The sequence below is a fragment of the Sturnira hondurensis genome, unplaced genomic scaffold, assembly GCF_014824575.4.
Source record: "Sturnira hondurensis isolate 20B ecotype Veracruz unplaced genomic scaffold, ASM1482457v3 Scaffold0021354, whole genome shotgun sequence".
NCBI lineage: Eukaryota > Metazoa > Chordata > Mammalia > Chiroptera > Phyllostomidae > Sturnira > Sturnira hondurensis.
Window position 1 is genome coordinate 24846622 of NW_028093985.1, and position 19181 is coordinate 24865802.

Genomic DNA, 19181 nt, shown 5'->3' on the forward strand with positions numbered 1-19181 from the left:
ATACCTATGTAAAATCTAACCATCTATAATTAACTACTTTCACTACTGTGAAAATTACCCCTCACCGCCAACCCCTGCCCATCTTCAAATGACCAGGCAGATGACTCTTCCGTATGTTCACTTGTTAATGTCCTGGCCTCTAAATTCCATAAGGTCTTTATTTAATATTTAGTCAGAAGACATGTAATGAGATTGGGAATAAGAGAGAATGACAGTTGTTCACTTATGAAATGTGCTTTTCTCATCTCTGCTCACTTTTAAAAAAGATTTTCCTCCTGTATTTGCTTAAACTGACTTTATATTACTTCTTTAAAAAATAACCACTAAGTGATCTTTAGCACTTTTTTCCATCAAGAATATCATTATTTTCTCAAATAGTCATTTGTTGTGGTTCATTATTGTTTTTTTATCCTTGCTATTTTACAGTAATAACATTTAAATTATTTAACAGTAATAATCAGTAACTGTGTTGGGGTCAGTATTCTCAGAAAGAGTTCCCAGAGGAATTCATTTAAAATAATGTAGAAGAGCTTCATTTTCATAAAATAAAAATGTGTTTAATCATTTTTATAATCTTACAATTATTAAAATAACTCCATGGAAAAAGAACATATACTTAGTAAATTATTGTTATTTTGTACTATCTGCATTCAGCTTTGCCTCATGCAGTAGAGATGTGCTGATTCCTTCCATAACATGTAATTCTTTGTTGCTCGTTCTCTTGAGACCATGTGGTTCCCAGGAGGTATCTATCCAGGACCTGACGGTGGAGCCCATGAACGAGGATTAGCAGATCATTGCATCTTACTTCCCCTTTCATAGTGATTGGTTCAGAAGGTATATGACCTGGACCTGTCTGGTCAAATCTTAGGACTTTTGCTGGGACCCCACTTTTTTGTTACATGTGAGCCAAAGGTGTGTAGTCAGAGGATCAGCTCTGTTTAGGAAGGCAGCCATGCCTAGAATAAAACTGATACCATAGAAGGCAAAGCAGAGAGACTGGGAGAATATAGGTAGCATTTCTACTATGGGGAATTTTCAGTTATATTAGCGTTTTTTGTTTCAGCCAAGTTGTGTTGGGTTTTCTCTGACTTGGAACTGAAACTACCTAATTGGATAAGTGATTCACTTGTTTTGCCTGATCAGCTCAGAACAAGTTGTTGAAAGTTTCTGCTACTTGCCCCCATCACTTTCTATTGACTGCATGCCACAGAGCACGTGAGTTGATCCAGCTGATGTATGGACTGTATACCTTATAACCTTCATGAGAAATGGTAGTTGTACTTCCTAGTTAGTATACTCAGAAAGAATCAGATAAAGAACCCCATACCCTTTTTCTCCTGAATTTGATGTTCTTGGTAGGGAACATGTAGAACTGAAATTCTGTGAATGCTTTTGATAAAGTATTCTTAAAATGCAAGTGAAACAAAATTTAATACAAATCCTTGAGGAAAGGAGATAGATAGACAAGGAAAGAAAAATCTAAAAGTATTAGAGGAAATAAATAAAAGATGGAAGAGTAGACCAAAAGAAAAAGAAAAGAAATACAAGAAAATAAAATTATCAAGAACAAAAATAAAGGGAAAAAGGAATCAATAAATATAATGTGAAGAACAGAACCATCAAAGAATTAGAAAAGAAGAGTAAAGAAATCATAAAAACAAGGAAGAAATTAAGGAGTTAAATTTTTGTTTTGTTTTGTTTTAATGACAGAAGACCAAGAAGAGCAACAAAATTAAAAGAAAGGCAGGGCTGAGAAGCTGGAACTTGAGTTGGTAGTTGAGGCAGACCAAGTTGATTAAAGAGATGTATTCACTCAATAGATTTTTTTTTAGAAAGTACAATTTAAGTTTTGGCTTATGGAATAAGCCAAGTGAAAGATACATCAATTTGATGTAAGTCCTTTTCTTGGGAAACTTGAGATTGTTAGGTAGCCTTGGGTAGGGAAGCAACATGTATAGAGTAGAGGCAGAGAGAACCTTACTTATACTATAGACAGTGCAACTAACGGATTTTGCTGATGAAACACAAGTCTAGATTAGTGTCTTAGCAAATATCAGTCACATCAAGCCTTTGAGTGGCAGTCCATTCCGCCATTCCACAGGCTCCACAGCAGCCTTTAAAAATTGGTCCTGTTAAACCTGCCCTAGAGCGTCGGGAATGTAGTTCATTACCTGCTGTAATATCAATCTCATAATCAAAGAGAGCTCACTCGTTTTCTTCTCTAACTTGAAGTTAAAAAAGTAATTTTTGTCTTTCATAAATTTCACATTAATTAATTTTTTCAGGCTTTGGGAAGATTAGGGAGAAGAGCGATCAGGTTTTGAGTAGCCTGGGTAGAAGCTGGTGTGCAGTGGCCCTGGCTTCAAATCCAGCAGAGCCTTGGAGTGGCTCCAGACCTTCGATTTAGTCCTGCCCCTCTGCATTTGGTTCCCTTTCTCCCCAGGGACCCTGTAGGCTTTTGCTGTCACCAACTCTCATATCAACAAACCTAACAATTTGATATGAAGTCAGTTCATGATCAGAGCAAGTGTTACCATCAATTCGATGTTAACTATTCTATTGGGGGCTGATTTTTAAATATAATAAATGAGGCATAGTTACAATGATTTTTACATAAGGTGTATTGTCTAAATCTAAGCCAAAACCAGTAGGATAGAATGTAGGCTTTAGGGTCAGGGTGACCACATTCTTGTTTCAGATCTTGCTGTGTCAACTCAGGTAGGTTTCTTAACCAACTAGTCCTTTTCCCTCATTCATAGACAGGGTAATAGTAGTATCTATACAGGATTATTCTGGGTCTAAACAAGGTATATCCCATTCGCCCTCCATGTGGCAAGTTCTCAGAAAATGTGAACTCACTATTTTTATTATATGTGTTGAGGAAAATGTGAATGAGCCTTGAGATGAGAAAGAAATAGTCAACCCTTATGCTTTCAGTAATGACTTCATGGAGAAAATACAACATTGTAATGATTTTTGGGAGAGAGGAAAGGTAACTAAATGAAGGAAAAATAAAAAATATGAACCTGGGCAAGAGAAACCTGGAGAAAGTAAGCAAGGAAGTAAATCTTTTAGTGTGCTTATTTTTAGGTAGTTGTTTCCATTAAATGTCCTTTACGATCAGAGGATGAAAGAACACTGGGAATGGATATGTTTTTCTCAAAGTTCTTCTGTATCTTTTATACTGCTTGGAAAAGAAGTTATCAAAAGCAGTTTCAGTGGTATGAAGCCTTATTTTTTTATGTCAGTTTGAAACCAGTGTGGATTTCTTCACTTTGCTGAAGACTTGGCACGTTGACCTTCTTTAAAAATTATTCTTTTCTAGTGTAAGTCTCTTCAGATCCTAGGTTCATATAACATTTTACTTATTTGTTACTTGTTCAACTTAGATCCTCTGAAGTCTTCACTTACAGACTTACAAATGCAAACTAATATGTAAAAAACACAGTATTACAAATGTTGGTATTTTCTCCGAGTGTAGTAACTTGAAGCCATGCCATTGAATTTTTTTCCCACTAGGATGTGCTAGACTGTCATCAATGTAGGCCTTTTCCTCTCGTATTTTGGGAGCAGTTTGAAGACTACAGAGGAATACCCATTCTCCCTTCTCAACCTCTTACAAATTCTTGTCTCATTCTTTATTTGTTTTTTGAAGAGGCATAGATCATGCTTTAAAATCAGAAAGCATTTTTCCCCTGTGTTCCTGGGTACAAATATATATCACCAAGAATGCCAGGAAATAGAATTCTTTGGAGTTTAAAGATCACAGCAGACAACCCAGAGCAGCAAGTTGAAAAACCTGAAATTATGGTCTTAAGTTATCACTTATTTTGAAATAATATGAAAGAACGCAATCACTGAAATAAAGCAGAATGAACAAAAAACTCCTACAATTTTTTTCAAAAGCTTCCCACAGTGTATATCTTGGCTCTTTTCTTAAAAATGAATAATAATTATCAAGTGTTTATTAATATATTTTAACCTTTCCATTTTATTAAGAAGGAAGAGATTCCCCTTGCCTTAAGAGTGTGTGTATAATCACATAATAAGAACCTAACACTTAAAGAGTTTTTAACTGTACCTGTTTAAGAAATAAATTTTAAAATATCAAGCCATACTCATAACATCACTTATAAAAAGCATTTGCTCAGGATATATTTGTTGGAGAGGTAATATAAAGATTAACTGCAGAATGCTGTGGTGCCTAATTTTCCTTAAGTTCAGAATACTGATTCAATTAGACTTTTTCCATGTAAAGTCACTTAGTTGAATAGAAGTTTGGCTTTTGGCTGATTCTGAGGATATTATGGTATGTTAAATCTATATATTTTAATTCAGTCAATATGAAAAAAAGTATCTCTGGTTAGTGCTTCGAACTCAGGACAAAATTAGCAAGGACTCCAGAAAAATATTGTTTACTGGAATAATTTTTAGTTCTTTGAGGGTTCTGATTTACTTGTTTCCTTCTCTTTAGTTATTGGTATGTAATAATACTGCCTTTTTTCATCATTTTAATTGTTGATACCATTGCAGATGTCTCCATTCCCCCTCACTCCCCCCATTTAACCCTTCTCTCAGCCCCCACTCCCCCTTCCCTCTGGCCATTACCATGCTGTTGTCTATGTTCATATGTTACACATATATGTTCTTTGGATAATCCCATTTTGCATTAAAAAATAATGTGTTGAGTACGAGAATAAGAAGAAGGACATACCTCACCCTCCCATCACAGGCTAGTCTGACTCATTACATAAGGGGGAATGATTAACCTGTGGGCATCAACAGTGTTCAGGGCACCAGCGGTAGGGTCTCTGTTGTACTCATTAGAGATACAGCTCTCCCCAAAGCAGCTGCGTGACTGCTGGGAAATGCCCAAAGAAGATCCTCCCCTGCTCCAGAGTTTATTGCATACCTGGAACGCCTGTGGATTCCCTGACCACTTTTGTGTGGTCAGTGGCCTCATTCCATCCTTTCTTCTCTAGTTGTCTCACCTCTCCACCAATACACCCTTACCTTCATCTAATTCAATCTGTACAGTAGGACAAACATGGCAGATGGGGTTTGCTTTTGACACAAGTCTATTTGATTGAGAGTAGGTGCTGGAAAAGGTTAAGAATTGTAAGGCCATGTGAAAGACAGAAACAGTGGCTCCAGTAGCCAATCCTGAAGCCAGGATTGGCTAGTTGCTTAGATAAAAGAAACCATGAATAAAGATTGATTGCATTAAGTCATTGTCTAAAAATGAACATGACTCATGGCTTTTAGTGTTTCTTATTCTTCTATTCTTCGTTTTTTTCCCTTCACAAAAAAAAAAGGAAAAAGGGGAGCATGGTTATCTTGTTAATGAAGGAGGAAAATCAAGGAATATCCTAACTCTGGACAAGCACTTGTTTTTTATTTAGAAAGACGTAGGCAATGTGTATAAAATTCCATGGTTTGCGAAAAAGCAACAGAAGAGATTATAATGCTATACTCTGGCCTTTCCACAAACTGAGGAAGTAATATTATCTATTTTGCCAACGGAAAAGCTGATTATTAGAAAGCACAGTCATCAGGCCCTTGTTTTGTTTACTTCTCTGTCTCACATTAAATTGGTTTTTCCACTTTCTAATTTGAAAGCTCAGGATTAGCATCAGTTAAGATTCTACATATCAAATTCTCAACTTGTATTTATTTGTATAATTTTCTCCTTGCTTCATCAGCGAGGCTCAATGCTACAAATCAAACAGAAACAAGCAAAAAAGTTAAATAGATTTTATAAACAGCAAATTAAAGTTGCATGAAATTCATTGCTGATTATTTGAATTATGATACTTTATTTTTACTAAAACCTATTTGAGAAAATGTAAACATGTCATATACCTGTGTTCAGAGTTGCAAATATACACTGACCTTTGTTTTGCTTCATTCAAAATAAGGAGCAAAAAAGGAAAAGGACTCATGGGCATGGACAACGATGTGATGATTGCAGCATGGGAAGGGGAGATAAGGGGACTAAATGGTAATGGAAAAAATACAATAAAGATTAAAAAATAAGAAACATAAAGGAGACTTTTCTTTACAATTAATTTTTGATGTTTTTGAATTTATACAATACTTAGAGAATATTAGAAGAGGTAACTACAGTATAAGGGACTCCTTTATGATAACTAATTTTCTCAGTAAGATTTAGAGTTCTATTTTTTGTTTTTTTTTCTAGTAAATTTTTAAAGGAGAAAATATATTTATTGGGTGCTTTTATGTAATAGTGCTATGTTAGACACTTTGTAAACATTGTCTCATTAATTCTCATAATAAGAATTAATTATATTCCCATTTATTATAAGATTCTGACAGATTAGGCAGATTGAATAATCTGTCTAGAGCCAAATAGCCAGTAAATAGAAGAACAATGATTTAAATACAGGTTTATTTGAATCTGAAACCCATGCTCATTTTATAATTCTGTGCTGCCAATCTGTTAATGGCCTATATGTTTCCCAGAGAAAGTTACTATATATATTTTATGGTGCTTTTGGCTTTAAATGTGAGGAGCGTGTACACACACGTATATCTTTTAGTATACATATATTGTAAAATAAAAGCTTCCTTTTGTTAAACAACCCAAATAAAGATTACTGGCTCCATCCTAAATCCTTGAATAACTTTTTTCTTATATTTTTTCATGTCCACCCAGAAAGCAATGCTGCTAGTATGAATTCTGGTAAGGTGTTCCTAATTTCCTGGCTGTTAAAAGACACCTTGTAATCAACTTAGTTTAGTTCAACACAATTTTGAATTGTTCCTGTCTAAATCTAAGCCACAGATTAGCAAATTATTTCCGAAAATGTCAGATAGTAAATATTTCTGGCTTGAGAGCCATATGGTCCCCGTTTAACTGCTGCAGTTAGAAAGCAGTCATGGAGGGTATGTAAATGAATGACTTGGCGGTGTTCCAATAAAAAACTTCATTTACTAAAACAGGCAGCCACCCACACGCTGTAGTTTCCTGATCCCTGATCGAAACCATTGCATATGCCATTTAAGCTAATAAATGGATTTAACCTTTGGCCACTCATGACTATGTCTTTTGACTTATAAAACAGAGAGAATAAAAATACCAGTGAAAGGTTAACAGCACTTTGATCTTTGTTCCTTAGTTACCTATTCAGTTTTCATAAGTAAATGGTCATAAACAAGACTTTTCTTATTTAGAATATTGTATTTCAGACTTCTCCATCTCAGTACATGGTAATTCCTATGTTATAGTTCCACTAGGCCAAATATACTCTAGGGATTCTTGGCTCCTCTTTCTCATGCCCTCTAAATAATATGCTAGCAAATCCTGTTGTTTCTACCTTCCAAATACATCCAGAATTAATCTTTTCTCACCCTACCCATCTTTCCGACTCTGGCCCAAGCAGCATCCTCTCTTTCCTGGGTTATTACAGTAGCTTCCTAAGTGGTCTCCCTTGTACCCTCGCATCCCTAGAGCCTGGACTCCATGCAGCAGCCACAAGGATCTGGTAAAAATAGAAGTCAATCACCCTTCTCAAACACCCACCTTGAACAACAATTACATTTTTTTTAAGTTTTTAAAAAATAAAAATAATTTATTGGGTGATATTGATTATATAGTTTAAGTGTGCAATTCTATCATACGTGATCTGTACATTGCACTGTGTGCACACCACCCACAGTCAGAGCATTTTCCATCACCATATATTTGGCTCCCTTTACCCTTTACTACCTGTAACTCTCTTCCCTCTGGTACCTACCGCACTCTTGTCAGTCTGTCTGTGAGTTCCATTTCTATATTTCACATATGAGTGATATCATATGGTTCTTGGCTTTTTCTGACTGACCTGTTTTACTCTGCATAGTATTCTCAAGGTCTATCCACGTTGTTGCAAATGGCAGTGTTTTGTCTTTTCGTAGGGCTGAGCAGTATTCCATTGTATGTATGGACCACATCTCCCTTATCCAGTCCTCTACTGATGGACCCTTTGGATGTTTCCATGTTTTGGCCACCATGAATAATGCTGCAGAGAATAATGTTTTCAAGTTTTTTGGGCAGATATTCAGAAGAGAAACTGCTGGGTCATATGGTAACTCTATTCTTAATTTTTTGAGGGACCTCCATACTATTTCCATAGTAGACGTACCTGTTTACATTCCCACCAGCAGTGAATGAGGGTTCCTTTTTCTCCAACACATCTCCAACTCTTGTTTTTGCCTGTCTTGCTGATTATAGCCATTCTAACAGGTATGAGGTGGTATCTCACTTTAGTTTTGTTTTGCATTTACCCAATAGATAGTGAATTTTAGTATCTTTTCATGTATCTGATGGCCATTTGTATGTCTTCTTGGGCAAACAGCAGTTCTGACAAGGGGTTCATATCCAATATAAAGAACTCATACAACTCTACACCAAACAAACAGTCCAATTGAAAAATGGACAGGAGATGTGTGCAAATGCCCCTTTTAATGCTTCCTGTTCCCCATTTAAAACCAAAAACTTCATAGCAATGTTCAAAGCCCTTTTTTCCTGCAATCTTTTCCCACTCTAGTGGCTCTCATCCTTCTTTTATCAGTCATTGTAGGTGCAAAACAATTCAGAACTCTATTCTACCACTTGCTAGCTAAAAAATTGTAGGCAAGATAAGTAAAACTTAGTGAATTTCAGTTTCTTCATCTGCCAAACATGTGAAACAAAAATTCAAAGTGAAGTTGGTTAAAATACAATTATGGATATTTGGTATATCAAATAGACTCCAAAAGGGAACTGTATAAAGCACTTGAATATATCAATCAACAGACCAATTTAATGTATATTAAACATATAGTAAATATAATTTAACATCTATGTGGATATAAAACTTTACATTTTAGAAAGAGAATATACATTCTTTTTGAATACACATAGAACATTTTTAAGAATCACATACCTAGACATTAAAATACTTGAGATTACTACAGTAGCATTGTATAGCCATGATCCTTTGATAATAACCCAGTAAAACTAGAAATTGACTATGAAACAATGTCATGGAAAAAACTTAGCTACTCAGAAATTAAGAACAATTCTTCTATATAACTTCTTAAACAAAGAGAAAGACAAAATTGAAATTATAAATTATATAGAGTAATGGTAAGAAAAATACTTTCTAATGAAACCCAGCTAGAGCAGTACTCAGAGAAAAATTCATAGCCGAAAATTCTTTTTTAATGAAGAATAGAATAAAAGTAAATCTACATCAACATTCAACTTAGTAAATGAGAAAAAGAGCAATCAAGTGAATGAAAAGCAAGAATAAGGATAAAAGCTGAAATTAATAAAATCGTTTAAAAACAAAGATGTATAAACAAAATCAGAAACTTTCTTTGAAACATCTATTAAAATGGATAAACTCATGGCAGGCCTATAAAGACAAAAAGTGCAAAAAAATACATTATTAAGGATTATAATATGTAAAGAAAAAATCAGACACTGTTATGTGAAAATCTTTGTGATTAAATTTTATAATCTTGGGAGGTGGGGAGCACTGGGGGGGGCAGGGCTGGGAATACAAGACAGAAAACTCTACTTGAACAAGAATTAAATAAAAATTAAAAAAATATATAATCTTGAGGAATGTGTGATTTTCTACAAAGTACTTAGCTATCCAAATTGACCTAAGAACTGAACAGACCACTAACTATAGAAGAGATTGGAAAGGTAAAAATGTTTTAAATGTATACACATACATGCACATACACAAACTTTTTAAATTGACAATTATTTAAACAAGAATACATGACAGAAAAGGCTAATGTACTAAGTATAAGAAGAGGTCCCTCCCACAGACTGAGAAGACAGGCAACCCAAAAGAAAAGCAAATGAAGAATGTTAATATTAACAGAATGAATAAAGTCTAAACCTGTTAATAATCATAAAAATTAAACTGAACTAAGAGGCAAAATAGAGACAGACTCATAGATAAAGAAGAGTGATGTTCTTTTTGATATCCCTTTATCATAGATAAAGTCCCTTTCCTCAGTGTCTCATAATTTTCTGAGTACAGGTCTTTTATATCTTTGGTTAAATTTATTCCCAGGTATTTTATTATATTTATTTTCTGAAAGTATATTTTATTGATTATCATATCACAGTTTTCCCAATTTCTCCTTCTTTGTCCCTCTTACCCAGTATCCCCCTTCCCTCCAGCTATCCTCCCCCATTGGTTCATGTCCATGGGTTGTACATATAAGCTCTCTGGCTTCTCCATTTCCTATACTATTCTTAACATCCCCCTGTCTATTTTATACCTATCGATTATGCCTCTTAATCCCTGTATCTTTTCCCCCACTTTCCCCCTGCACCTTCTCACTGATAAGCCTCGAAATTATCTTCCTATCTATGATTCTGTTTCTATTCTAGTTGTTTGCTTGGTTTGTTTTTGTTTTTGTTTTTTTAGATTTAGTTTTGATGGTTGTGTTTGTTGTCATTTTAATGTTCATAGTTTTGATCTTTTTCATTTTTTTAAAGATTTTAAATTTATTTCTAGAGAGAGGAAGGGAGGGAGAGAAACATCAGTGTGTGGTTGCCTTTCATGTACCTCCTACTGGGGACCTGGCTTACAACCCAGGTATGAACCCTGGCTAGGAATCAAACCAGCAACCTGTCTGGCACTCAATCCACTGAGCCACACTGTCCAGGGCTGATCTTCTTTTTCTTAAGTAAGTTCCTTTAACATTTCATATAATAAGGGCTTAGTGATGGTGAGCTCTGTTAGCTTTACCTTGTTTGGGAAGCACTTTATCTGCCCTTCCATTCTAAATGATAGCTTTACTGGATAGAGTAATCTTGGTTGTAGGTCCTTGCTTTTCATCACTTTGAATACTTCTTTTGGGGGGGTATTTTTTTCTTTTTTAATTTGCTTAATTATTTTTCAAGTACAGTTTTCTGTCTATTACTCTCATCCCATCCCACCCCCCCGTGCTCCCCCATCCCTTCCATTTCCACCCTTCTTAGTTGTTGTCTATGTATCCTTTATATTCGTTCCTCTAAATCCCTCCCCTTTTCCCCTGAAATTCCCTCCCCTCTCCCCACTTGTCACTGTCCCCCTGTTCTCTATTTCAGTGTCTTTGGTTATATTTTGCTTGCTTGTTTGTTTTGTTGTTTAGCTTCCTGTTAAAGGTGAGATCATATGGTATTTGTCCTTCAACACCTGGCTTATTTCACTCAGCATAATGCTTTCCAGTTCTATCCATGCTGTTGCAAAAGGTAGGAGCTCCTTCTTTCTGCTGCATAGAATTCCATTGTGTGCTTTGAATACTTCTTGACTGTCCCTTTTAGCCTGCAAAGTCTCTTTTGAGAAATCAGCTGATCATCTTATGGGAACTCCTTTATAGGTAACTCTCTTTTCTTGTTGCTTTTAAGATTCTTTATCTTTATGTAGCTCAGTGGATTGAGCGCGGGCCTGCGAACCACACGATCGCGGTTCGATTCCCAGTCAGGGCACATGCCTGGGTTGCAGGCCAGTTCCTGGCCCCTGGCGGGGGACACACAAGAGGCAACCATACATTGATATTTCTCTCTCTCTCTCTCTCCTTCCCTTCCACTCTAAGATAAATAAATAAAATCTTTAAAAAAAAAGATTCTTTATCTTTAACCTTTGGCATTTTAATTATGATGGTCTTGGTGTGGTCTTCTTTGGGTCCAACTTATTTGGGACTCTGTGCCTCCTGGACTTGTATGTCTATTTCGTTCACCAAATTAGGGAAGTTTTCTTTCATTATTTTTTTCAAATAAAATTTTAATTTCTTGCTCTTCCTCTTCTCCTTCTGGCATCCCCATCATTCAGATTTTGGCACTTTTGGAGATCTCATAGAATTTTCTTATTCTCTCCCCTTTTTTGAATTCTGTCTCATCATTCTGTTCTGATTGACTGTTTTTTTCTTCCTAATGTTCCACTTCGTTGATGGACCCTTTCTTTGTTCCATTCATTGTTGATTACCTGTGGGTTTTCCTTTATTTCTGTTAGTGTAGCCTTCATTTTCTCCCTTATGCTTTTCCCACACTCAATGAGTTCTTTGAGTATCCTTATCACCAGTGTTTTGACCTCTGAATCTGATAGGTTGACTATCTCTGTTTTGTTTTATTCTTTTTCTGCAGTTTTGTTCTGTTTTTTGGGGGGAGGGGCATATTTCTTTGTCTCCTTCATTTGGCAACCTCCTTGTGTGTGTCTCTGTGTATTAGGTAGAGCTGGTATAACTCCATCTTGGTGTACCTGTTAACTTATATGGGAAGAGCCTTAGATATTCATCAGGGTGGGGCAACCCACTTCATTGGTTTGTGGCTCTGTATGTGGGGGAGAGGTCAGAGAGGGGACAGTGCTGCTGCCTGGCTGCTGGAGGCTTGCTTGGCACTCACACCACCTCCAATCATTTCCCCAACTTCACATATGCAACTGGCACCCCTCTAGCTGTTGCCCTGGTATTGGTTCCTAGGTGAGTGGTATCACATACATTCTCAGACTGTGTGGGCCCTTTAAACAGACTCTCCAGAGAGATTGGCAATTTCTCCCACCCCCATCCCCACTGGTTTTTATAGCCAGAAGTTTGAGGCTTTATTTCCCAATGGTGGAATCCTGGGTTACACAGCCTAGCCTAGGGCTGGGATCACTCACTCATGAGGTATCCTTCCCAATTTTTATTCACTACATGTGAATAAGTGACTGCCTGTTCTGCTTGTCACTGTGGCTGCCTTGCCATTGCCACCTCACCATGACACCATGCCCTCTCTGCCCCAACTCCCAGTCTCAGCCCCTCCTACCTGTATGGATGAATAGGCTTTTAAAAAAATATATGGCTCCTTGGTTGTCAGACTTCCATATAGTCCAATTATCTGTTAGTTCTGGGTATTTTTTGTTTGGAGGTCAGTTGTGATCCTTCTTGTGGTTGTGCAGGGAGGCAAAGCATGTCTACCTATGCCTCCATCTTGATCGAAAGTCCTTTTATTTTGTTTTCTGATGTAATAATAAATGAAATTGTTTTCCTAGTTTTCCTTTTTGATAGTTTATTATTGGTGTGTAGAGATTGAATTCATTTCTGGATATTTATTTTGTGCCCTGCTATTTTAATAAATTCACTTTTTGGTTCTAGTAATTTTATAGTGGAATCTGTAGTTTTCTCTATGTACAATTTCATGTCATCTGGAAAAAATGACACTTTTACTTCCTTTCAGTTTGGATGATTGTTATGCATCTTGTCTGATTGCTATGGCTAGGACTTCCAGTACTATGCTGAATACCGTTTATGAAAGCAGACATTCCTGTCTCATTCCGAGTCTTAAGGGGAAACTTGTGATTTTTACTCATGGAGTATGATGTTGGCTATGGGTTTGTCATATGTGGCCTTTATTATGTTGAAGTACATTTGTTTTATTCCCACTTTGCTAAGAATTTTTTATCATAAATAGGGGTAGGATTTTATCAAATGCTTTTTTTTGCATCTATTAATATGATTATGTGGTTTTTATCCTTTATTTTATGTGGTGTATCACATTTATTGATTTGCAGGTATTTTACCAACCTTGCATCCCTGGAATAAATCCCACTTGATCATGATGTATGATATTTTTAATGTAGACCTGATTACTGTTTGCTAACATTTTCTTGAGTATTTTAGCATCAATGTTTATTAGAGATATTGGCTTATAATTCTCTTTCTTTGTTGTGTCTTTATCTGGTTTTGGAATTAGAATAATTCTGGCCTCATAAAATGAGCTTAGTCCTCCCTCATCTTAAGTTCTTTGGAATAGCTTGAAAAGCATAGGTGTTAGTTCTTCTCAAAATGTTTGGTAAAATTTACCTGTGAAGTCATCTGGTCCAGGATTTTTTTTTGTTGGTAGTTTTTTATTGCTGCTTCCATTTCATTAGTTGAAATAGGTCTACTCAGATTTTTCTGATTCTTCCTGATTCAGTTTTGGAAGATTATATGTTTCTAAGAATGACATAGTAGATCAGATAGATTATCTTCAGAGCATTTAACCCCAAAGCTACTGAATATACATGCTCTCCAATTGCACATGGAACATTTTCTAGGATAGACCACATATTTGGACACAGAACAAATCTCAGTAACTTTAAGGTGATTGAAATCCTATCAGGCATCTTTTCTGATCATAATAGTATGAATCAGAAACCAATCACAAGAAAAAAAGCTGAAAGGTACACAAAAACATGTAGTCTAAATAACATGTTACTAAACAATGAAGGGGCTAACAATGAAACCAAAGAAGAAATAGAAGAATGTCCTGAAACAAATGAAAATGAGAACACAACAACCCCAAATCAGTGAGACATGGCAAAAACAATCCCAAGAGGGAAATTCATTGCATTACAGGCCTACCTCAAGAAATAAAAAAAAAGTCTCAAATACACAATCTAACGTTACACTGAAAAGAGCTTAAAAAGAACAACAAAGCCCAAAGTGAATAGAAGAAAGGATATAACAAAGACCAGAGTAGAAATCAATGCAATAGTCTGAAAAAACAATAAAGAAGATCAATGAAACCAAGAGCTAGTTGTTCAAAAAGGTAAACAAGATGGACAAACCTTTATCCAGACTCAGGAAGAGAAAAAGAGAGAGGACCCAAGTAAAATCAGAAATGAAAGAGAAAAAGTAAAAATTGACGCCAAAGAAATACAAAGGATTGTAAGAGAATATTACAAACAAATGTATGCCAGCAAATTGGACATCCTGGATGAAACTGATGAATTCCTCCAACACACAATCTTCCAAAACTGAATTAATATTTTACTAACCCTATGCAAGAGGAGCATTTGGAACCATGCCACATGCATGTTGCATTCATTAAGCAAAAATGCAGATCATATTTTTTCAAGGCACAGATTGCTTTTCACAGATAATGCATTCTACTTAATCATGTATAAAGGAATAAATCTGATGTGCACATTAAAGGAATAGTTCTACCTTAGCATGCAAAGCCATCCCACCCAACACACCTGACAGCATTTTGGAAGAGGAGGGTGTATAAAAATAGCGAGTACAGTCCTGCTGCATATTGTGCCGTCCCTCCCCTCGGCTAACGAAAACATTTGCCATGGCAACACCAATTTTCGGAGGGCAGGTGATGTGTCTGAGGTATCGGAGCGTTTCCTTTCGTAGATCTCAGATATACACACAGTTAACACTTTAACACTCTTAGTTAATGATTTTATATATAACTGAAAAATGCTTTACTTATTTTTAAGTATTTTAATTTGGAAATAGAATCCAAAAAAAACAACAAACTCTTAACAAAAACTGACATCAAATTAAATATAAGCAGAAAAGTCCTCCTACAATATTTTATCCTTCGCTATTTATGGGAATAAAAGTTTTTTCATATGTGAGCTCTACTGAAGTTATGCCATTTGCTTCCAAATAAATGATCCTTTTGCTTTTATAAAGATGCAAATTCTCTGTTTACCTCAGTATTTCTGCAGTTGATGTTATTATAATATTTAGCTTTTCTATTTTGGATGTGTTAAAATATTCATTTTTTCTTAATGTTTATTTCATAAATACTAAAGCAGTATTCACAGATATTTTACTGCCGTGGTTTCAGCTACTTGCCTTAGACTCTGAAGGCAGACACAATAGATGTAAGAAAGAAAATAGACTGGCAGCCTGATAGAGGCAAGTATTTAAATGGTGACTGTAATGAGGTCAAAGAAGTTTACAAGTTAACTAATTAACTACTAGTTTCTGTATTGTTTTTCTGCTGTCGTCAGCATTCCATAATACAAAATGGAGAAAATTGTGCTCAGGGGTGAGGAAATTAAGTTCCTACCCTAAACAGTTCAGAGTTGAGAGTAAAAAATTGATCTTATTCATCATGAATTCTCAGATTCTGCCAGAGGTTGTATATACCTGTCTGTCATCTTCCTACCATGTATTTAATCGGCACCATTAAACTTGTGTCTAGAAACCCTTGGCTGTCAGGTGCAAGGGGGCTTTAGTCCTTCCATCAATTATGGCAGGAGTCAGTTGAAATAAATAAGGTATTTAATACAGTCACTGCCCACAGTATTCCCTTTTCACTTTGGTTTGTCATGACCAGAAAACCTTCTACAGTAACCAAAGAGATTTAAAGTACCACTATAGCAACTAAAAGCCAAATTTAGCACTATTTTAATGCATTCAAGTCAGCTGCTGTCAGGAGTCTCCAAGTTCATCGAAAGACTGTATATCACTTATTTTCCCACTTCCCTTTTTTTCTCAACATGTACATATTTCTCAAGATCCAATAATGTCAGTTGTCCAAAATAAGGTTACACATATATGAATTAAAGATAGTTTATTTGCATTTATTTTAATAAATCTTCCAGAACATCTTTATTGTGGTTAAGAAATTTATAGAGAATAGAAATTTGCATATCTGTGAATCACTCTTTTATGAAGGAAACACAACTAAATTGAGAATGACCTTGTCTCCTCGTTGTGGATGTCAGTTCAGGAAATCATTGACTGATGGTAAGTTTTTTCTTTGAAATAAATTCAAATCTGGTGACATTTAAATATATCATCCCATATATATTAATATTAGTAGAGTTCATTTAGGTATATATAAATTTTTAAGTAATCTGTTGGAGCATTGAAAAGTAAACAAGATTGAAATTATTTTTTCAACCCTTGACTTTCTAAATATTAGTCTACCAGAACATTTTCTCCCAGTGGCTTGTATTAAATAACCTTATGTCACCATTGTGACACCAGGATAGTTAGTCACTCTAATGTATGTAACCTACTGTGTACTGCAATCAATAAAATAGCGTTGTTAGCTCACTATTATTTCCAATATTACTTCCATGGCTTGGAGAAAATCTGAATTCCCCCATTTTCTACCACACTTAGCCTGTTATTCCCCGAGGCCATTAAATTTCTTGATGGTATTCTGCCTGTTAAAACTGGTTTGCTCTGAATCTTCACCTATTGAAGTCAGATCTCATCCATTAAGTTGCAGAATATGTTTCCCTTTCTCTACAAAACAACCAGATTCCCTGAAACTGATCTGATCTGAGGGCCGTGATAATTCGTATCACTTATAGACCTGTTGTATTGTTGCTTACAGTGATTCATCTTCATGTTTTGGATCTCTCACTGAAACCAGTGACTGCATCTTACTCTTTCTTGGGCACATTTTTGTCAGTTTATGCTCGTACTGAGCAAACAATCATCTACATTTAAAAGAAGCCAGCTCGTGCCTGCGCTGCAGCCAATATAGTATTTACACAGTATTTTGCATGGTTTCTTTACATAGACGGTGCTTAGTGAATATTCAGTGATTAATTGATCTTCCATGAATCTATGCCTAGCTCTCCCTGCTCTCGGGTATATGTAGGGAAGCAAGTTGGTTGAGGGCCCATATGATATAATAAAGGTTGTCTCTCTAGTTAAGGGTATATTCCTAGTACCTTGCACAATGCCTAAAGTATTTCTTTATATTATATATTTATTGGTTGTATTCTTGTTCAAGTCACAAGGCACATTACCAAATAAGGTTGATTAGGAAATTAAATGTCTCCTCTCCTTAGTTAAAATGGTTGGGATCACATTAGACTGTTTACCTTCTTAATGGTCTAAATCCTAGTTCTCTGCAATCTTTTTTAGCTTGTCCTTTGAAATGTCTTTCAAATGTGTCCTTTTTCTTCTCTGTCACAGTGACGCTGGTTTCCTTCTCTCCCTGCGCTTCCTACATTCTCTGTTCAGCCCTTGCCCTCGCCCTGTTCTTGCTCTCCCTCTGTGTCTGCCCCGGGCAATGCCTTCCCAGCTTCCAGACCTCAACCTAAGCAGCATTTCCACAGAGAAGTTTTTCCTGACCCCTTCTCCTTCCTCCATCCCTCCGGCTCCACCCCACCCCCACCTTTCAGAGAGCTGTCATTGCTCTCATAGCACCACACGCCTCTTTTCAGAGTGCCCTTCAGAACGTCAGTTTTACATTTGTTCATGTCACTACTCAAATCATGCCCATTTCCTCTCCAGCCTGCAGACTTTGGGAGGGCAGGAAACACATCTGTCTCTGCTCAGCATTGTATGCTCCCTGTCCAGTCCAGGACCTGGCAATAGTAGAATCAGTATATATTTGAGGGATTGTTGGATATATGGGGCATGTGGCTGGGCAAATGGACAGAATTCCACTGTTTACAGACTTAACCCAAAACGATAGGGGTGCCTCCTGGTTTGTTCCCAGACTGCTGTTGTATCCCCGTTGCTCATTCTCAGTTCCATCAGTGTTCTTCCTAAAGGGCGACACTCATGACTTCATGCCCTGCCCTTCACTCACAGGCCATGACTAATGGCACATCTAAAAAGATCATATCTGAATTCTCATCTCCCAGCCCCTTTCAATATCTGGTTTTATTCAGTCTGCCCAGCTTCCTTACTCAGAACTCTCTAAAGTGTCACCTCGGTGCCTATTAGTCTACCACATTGTCTCTGCTTTCACCGTGCTTCCATCTCTGGGTTTTGTCCAAATGCAGTTTTCAACTCCCAACTCCAGGGATCTTCCTGTTACTTTGTTTATCTGAATTCTTCCACGTCTGCCCAGAGACTCAGCTTCTCTGCTCAGGACCTCTCAGATGCTAAGAGAAGCCTACAGTCACTTCCTGTTTTTGAGGCTCCCATTTCATCATTTTCTAAATATTAAGAAATGCCAAAGCAGGCGTCTAAAAACAAGGGAGCATTCTACCTGCCAGATGTTCTCCACTGGACTCTGCAGTACTTCCCACTCTTCTTCAGTTTACTCCTGCCTCCAGGAGACTGACCTTTGTGGGCACCATGCATAGGCTCTCACGCTCTCTGGCATCCAGTTGCTGCCGACAATGGAAGACTGGAGAGAAAGAGGAAGAGGTCAGGGCATTTATTTCCTTGGCTCCTTCTCTGTTGGGCAGCAGGTCGACAGGGACAGGATTTCTCTCCCTGTGCCATAGTTCCTGTCATCTTCTCCTGTGGCTAAAGCAGTTTCTGGTTTTAATAACTTCTTCTTTCCTCACATTTTATTATCTTCACCTGAGGGTAGAACATTTTTTCATTAACTTTTAGGGAGAGGGAGGGGGAAAGGGAAGAGAGAGAGACGTGAAAGAAAAAAATCAATTTGGCTGCCTCCTTGTATGAGTCCCAAGCCTCTACCGAGGACAGAACCCGCAACC

General features: G+C 36.6%; 1 protein-coding gene across 13 annotated transcripts in view; it reads left to right on the forward strand.

The window, feature by feature from the left end:
- The window catches only part of PAM (peptidylglycine alpha-amidating monooxygenase), a 277949-nt gene that overhangs the window by 128979 nt on the left and 129789 nt on the right, over positions 1-19181 (forward strand). The gene's annotated exons all lie outside the window — the stretch shown is intronic.